This window comes from Sturnira hondurensis, unplaced genomic scaffold, assembly GCF_014824575.4.
Source record: "Sturnira hondurensis isolate 20B ecotype Veracruz unplaced genomic scaffold, ASM1482457v3 Scaffold0009178, whole genome shotgun sequence".
NCBI lineage: Eukaryota > Metazoa > Chordata > Mammalia > Chiroptera > Phyllostomidae > Sturnira > Sturnira hondurensis.
In genome coordinates, this window is record NW_028081809.1 from 4174987 (window position 1) to 4181243 (window position 6257).

At 40.4% G+C, this 6257-nt stretch overlaps 1 pseudogene; it reads left to right on the top strand.

The window, feature by feature from the left end:
• LOC118994167 (alpha/beta hydrolase domain-containing protein 17B-like) overlaps positions 1-5488 on the top strand; it is a 10849-nt pseudogene extending 5361 nt beyond the window's left edge.
• Positions 5489-6257: the final 769 nt, after the last annotated feature.

The window sequence follows — 6257 nt, forward strand, 5'->3', positions numbered from 1 at the left end:
AGAGGGGGAGAAGGGGGGAGAAGGCACAGAAAATAGCATAGATGGTAGGTAGAAAATAGATAGGGGGAGGGCGAGAATAGTGGGGGAAATATAGAATCTAAAGAACTTGAAACACGTGGTTATAAACTAAGGGGGGGAGAAGGGTGGGGGAGGGAGTGTGTGGGTGGAGGGGAATGAAGGGGGGAATTGAACAACTGTAATGGTATAATCAATAAACTATATTTAAAAAAAGAAAAAGAAATGAGTCAATAAAACTGTTTTTTAAATTAAATAAAATTTCACCAAGAAAAAAGAGAATTCAAATAAATAAAATAAAAAATTAAAGAGATATTACAAACTGACACCACAGAAAGGATCATAACAGATTTCTAAGGACAATAATATGCCAATAAATTGGACAACCTAGAAGGAATGGATAGATTCCTACAAACATAGAACTTATGAAGACCAAATCAGAAAGAAAGAGAACAAATTGATTACTTGTAAGGAGACTGAATCATAACCAAAAACTTCCAAAAGTCCATGACCAGATGCTTTCACTGGTGAACTCTACCAAATATTTACAAAAGAATTAATACCAATCCTTCTCACACTTCTTCCAAAAATAGAAGCGGAGGGAGGGAACACTTGCAAACTCATTCTATGAGGCCAGCACTACCCTAATACTAAAACCATACAAGAGCAGTACATGAAAGAGAAAACTACAGGCCTGTATCTCTAATTAACACAGATGCAAAATTCTCAGTAAAATAGGAAACCAAATGAAAACTACAGGCCTGTATCTCTAATTAACACAGATGCAAAATTCTCAGTAAAATAGGAAACCAAATCTAACAATGCACTAAAGAATCATACCGCATAATCAAGTTGGATTTATTCCCAAAGATGGTTCAACATCTGCAAAACAATCAATGTGATACACCATCTGAAGAAAATGAAGAATAAAAATTATATGATTATCTCAACCGGTGCAGAAGAAGCAATTAGTAAAATTCAATGAAAGAAAAAATGACGAAAGAAAAAAACACCTCTAAGCAAAGTATGTATAAGAGGGAATGTGCCTCAAAATGATAAAGGCCATATATGTTAGCATCGTACTCAACAATGAAGAGCTGGAAGCTTTTTCTCTAAGATCAAAAGTAAAACAAGGATGCCTACTCTCTACACTTTTATTCAACAAAGTTTGGGAGTCTTAGCCAGAGCATTTGGGCAAGAAAAGGAGATAAAAGGCATCCTAATCAGAAAGGAAGAAGTAAAACTGTCACTATTTATTGACATGATCTTATATATGAAAAACCCTAAGGACTACACACACACACACACACACACAAACTGTTAGGATTCATAAACAAATTAAGCATGGTTGTAGAAAACAAAATCAATACAGTCATGCACCACTTCACAACTTGAATATGTCTGAGGAATGCATCATTAGGTGCATTTATTCATTTGTGCAAACATCATAGAGTGTATATAGACAAACCAGGATGGTATAGTTTACCATACACTTCAGCTATGGTACACCATCCCATATATAACTGCTGCATCATTGGCCAAAATGTTATGTGGCATATGACTGTATGTAAAAATCAACTGTGTTTCTATACATTAGTAACAAACTATTAGAAAGAAATTTAAAAACAATTCCCTTTATAATTACATCAAATAATAAAATACCTGGGAATGCATTTAACCAAGGAGCTGAAAGATCTATACACTGAAAACTGTAATGCAATGATGAAAAAATTGAAGAAGATGCAAATAAATAGGAGATATTTCATGGTCATGAACTGGAAGAATATTGTTAAAATGTCCATATTATCCAAAGCATCTACAGGCTCAATGCAATTCCTATCAAAATTCCAATGGCAGCCCTGGCTGGTGTAGCTTAGTGGATTGAGTGTGGGCCTGCAAACCAAAGAGTCACTGGTTCGATCGATTCCCAGTCCGGACACAAATCCTTGTTGTGGGTCAGGTCCCAACTAGGGGGGCACATGAGAGGCAACCATACATTGATGTTTCTTTCCCTTTCTTCTTCCCTTCCTCTCTAAAAGTAAGTACAATCTTTTAAAAAAGATTTTAAAAAAACCAATTCCAATTTTTTTTAATTCTAATTTTTTTAATTCTAATTTTTCACAGAAATAGAACAAATTATTCTAAAATTGGTATAAAACCACAAAAGACCCAGAACAGCTAAAATGTTCTTTAGGAAGAAGAACAAGGCTGGATGCCTCACACTTTCTGATTTTGAACTATACTACAAAGCTATAGTGATCAAAACAGTATGGTGCTGGCATGAAAACTGACATATAAATCAATGACACAGAAGAGACAATCCAGAAATAAACCCACACATAGTCAATTAATCTATAATTTTTTAAAGCCAAGAATATACAATAGGGAAAGGACAATTTCTTCAGTTAATGGTTTTGAAAAAAACTGAAAGCTACATGCAAAAGAATGAACTGGACCACTATCTTACACCAAACATAAAAATTAAGTCAAATTGAATTAAGGGGTTGAACATAAGACCTGAAACCATAAGACTGCTAGGAGAAAACAGGCAGCAGGCTCCTTGAAATGAGGCTTAGGGTTAATTTTCTTTTTTGTTTGTTTGTTTTTTTAATATATTTTATTAATTATGCTATTACAGTTGTCCCATTTTTCCTCCCCTTTATCCTCCTCTGCCCTGTATCCCCCTCCCACCAGAATTCTCTCTGCCTTAGTTCATGTCCATGGATTATACATGTAAGTTCTTTGGCTTCTACATTTCCTATACTGTTCTTAACTCCCCCATGTCTATTTTGTACCTACCATTTACGCTTCTTATTCCCTGTACCTTTTCCCTAATTCTCCCCCTCCCCACCTCTGCTGATAACCCTCCATGTGATCTCCATTTCTGTGACTCTGTTCCTATTCTAGTTGTTTGCTTAGTTTGTTTTTGTTCTTGTTTTTTAGTTTCAGTTGTTCATAGTTGTGAGTTTGTTGTCATTTTATTGTTCATGTTTTTGATCATCTTTTTTTTCTTAGGTAGGTCCCTTTAATATTTTATATAACAAGGGCTTGGTGATGATGAACTTCCTTGATTTTACCTTATCTGGGAAGCACTTTATCTGCCCTTCCATTCTAAATGATAGCTTTGCTGGTTAGAGCAATCTTGGATGTAGATCCTTGCCTTTCATGACTTCCAATACTTCTTTCCAGCCCCTTCTTGCCTGCAAAGTTTCTTTTGAGAAATCAGCTGACAGTCTGATGGGAACTCCTTTGTAGGTGACTGTCTCCTTTCCTCTTGCTATTTTTAAAATTCTCTCCTTATTTTTAATCTTGGGTAATGTAATTCTGATGCACCCTTGTGTGTTCCTCCTTGGGTCCAACATCTTTGGGACTCTCTGAGCTTCCTGGACTTTCTGGAAGTCTATTTTCTTTGCCAGATTGGGGAAGTTCTCCTTCATTATTTGTTCAACTAAATTTTTGATGCTTTGCTCTTTCTCTTCTCCTTCTGGCACACCTATGATCCAGATGTTGGAACATTTAAAATTGTCCCAGAGCTTCCTAAGCTTCTCCTCCTTTTTTTTTTTTTTGAATTCTTGTTTGTTCATTCTGTTCTGGTTGCATGTTAATTTCTTCCTTCTGTTCCAAATTATTGATCTGAGTCCCAGTTTCCTTCCCTTCACTGTTGGTTCCTGTATATTTTTCCTGTATATTTCTTTATTTCACTTTGCATAGCCTTCACTTCTTCTTTTATTTTGTGTCCATACTCAATTATTTCTGTGAGCATCCTGATTACCAGTGTTTTCAACTCTGCATCTGATAGGTTGGCTATCTCCTCATCACTTAGTTCTTTTTCTGGAATTTTGATCTGTTCTTTGATTTGGGCCATATTTTTTTTGTCTGGACATGCCTGTTATGTTGTTAGGGTAGAGTCCTAAGTATTTGCCAGGGCAGGGAAACCCACTTTGCTGCATTATGGGACTGCATATGAGGGAGGGTTCTGAGAAGGAACAATGCCACTTGCTTTCAGTCACTTCCCCTGCTATCCACAAGTACTTTGGGCTTCTCTGGTGCTGATTCCAGGGTGGGTGGATTTGTGCACGTCCTAGGACCCTGTGGGTCTCTCCAACAAAATCTCCTGTAAGGCTAGGAGTTTCTCCCACCATTCCAATCCCCATAGGTTTTTTCAGTCAGTGGTTTTGAAGTTTTAGTTTCCTGCACTAGAACCCTGGCTTGCTCACTCTGTCTCACCCCCAGCTGTTCCTCCTGGCTTATTCGAGCGTAAATGTGAATTTACTGGGACCTCCCAGTTTGCCAGCCACCGCCTTGCCCGACCAGTCCTTGCCTTCCCGTGTGTCCTCTCTCAGCCCCAGCTGTCTGTCTCCACCCCTCCTAATGGTCTGGATGAATGTTTCTCCTTGAACTCCTTGGTTGTCAGACTTCCATACAGTTTGACTTTCTGGCAATTCTGGTTACTTTTTGTTTTTAATTTTTTTTGTTGTCCTTTTGTTTGTGTGAGAAAGCAAAGCATTTCTACACCTCCATCTTGATTAGACATCTGGCCTTGTTTAATTTGCTTGTCTCAGTTTCCCCAGAAATTTCTACTTGCCCAGAAATTTTCCCTGCTTCTTACTTTCCTGTCTCATTTTGGAAGCAACCTAAGTGTCCATCTACAGACAAATGGAGAAAGATATGGTATATATGCAATGGAATATTACTCAGTCATAAAAAAGAAGCAAAATCCTGTCATCTGAGAAAACATGGATGGACTTTGATAGTATTACGCTAATTGAAATAAGTCAGACAGAGAAAGACAAATACCATATGATTTCACTCCTATGTGGAGTATAAAAACAAACTCAGAGAGGAAGACAACAGATTGGTGGTTACCAGAGGGGAAGTGGGGTGAAGGGAGGGTAAAACAGGTAAAGGGGGTCAGCTGTATGATGACCAATAGAAACTAGACTTTTGGGGGTGAACATGATGCAGTAATACAGATGTCTATTTATAATGTTGCACACCTGAAGCTTATATAATGTTATAAACCAATGTTACCTCAATAAAAAATAAATTATAAAAAACAAAATAATAAAAATAAAAACAAAGAGCTTCTGCACAGAAAAGGAAATCCTCAACAAAATGAATAGTCCATAACAGAAAGGATCCCATGCAAATGAGGGCTAAATGCTTTTAATTAAAGGAAGGAGCCTGGAGACGCGCCAGTGGAAGGAGGGAACTGGAGCAGGTCGTACAGCCCTGCCACGAGGGGTTGGAAGCAGCTGGCTGGGCCCAGGACTCACCCTTTCCTCACAGCGCAGCTCCTCCAGCCCTCGGAGGAGGAGGTGGCCCACTTGAAGCATTGGGGGCAAAGCCCCGCACCCGGCCAGCTGGGAGAAAAGAGGGCCCTTTTGTGTTTGGGGATAGCTCTGACAACAGGGCAGATTGGCCCAGTGCCCCAGGGACCCAACTCTCAGACCCGGGATTCAAAATTGTCTGATGGAAGCCACTGGCCCCAGGTGACTGGGAAAGTGAGAAACAGAGTCAGGCTGTGAGTCCCAAGCAGCAAGGAGGCCCAGGGTAACATCTAGGGGAGGCTTTGAGAACACGAACTACTGTACCTTATCATCACCATCCCTAAAATTTTCAGAGCCTTTAACAAGCTGTTTCTGATGCTTTACCTCATTTAATCATCATGCAGCCCTCGAAAATATGCTCGTCTCACCGGTGAGGCAAGTGAGGCCCCAAGGCTAAGTCTAATGGCAGAGCAGAGCCTCCACGACCATCCAACTCCGCAGCTCAAGGTCTCGGGCCTTTCGTTCAGACATACAGGCACCAGGATGGCGCCTGGTGGAAATGGCGTGCACGCAGCCCTGGGACAGCACGTGTAACGGTGCCCAGTACTCGTCAAGGCCCTCCCTGGCCCAGACTCCCCTTCACTTTGTGGTGGTGGAGGATGGTTCCCGTGGAGGACGACTCTGGGAAGACAAAACTCTCCTGGTGCAGGGCAGTGCTCTAGCCACCAGGGTCTGACCTCACCCTGGCCACTCCCTGGGTTCCAAAACCTTCTTCCTGTAGGGAGGGGCATAGGCACTGGGAAGGGAGAGATTAGGCTGGGAGAGCAGAATGCCCAAAGCTTAAGGCCTGGGTCACCAGTGCTCATTAGGACTTTGAGTCAACTACCCACCAGCTAAGAACCTTGGACATTGTTCTTATTTTCCTGGGGCTCTGTTTTCCCATCTGCAAAACAGGTCGAAAAAGGACCTAGC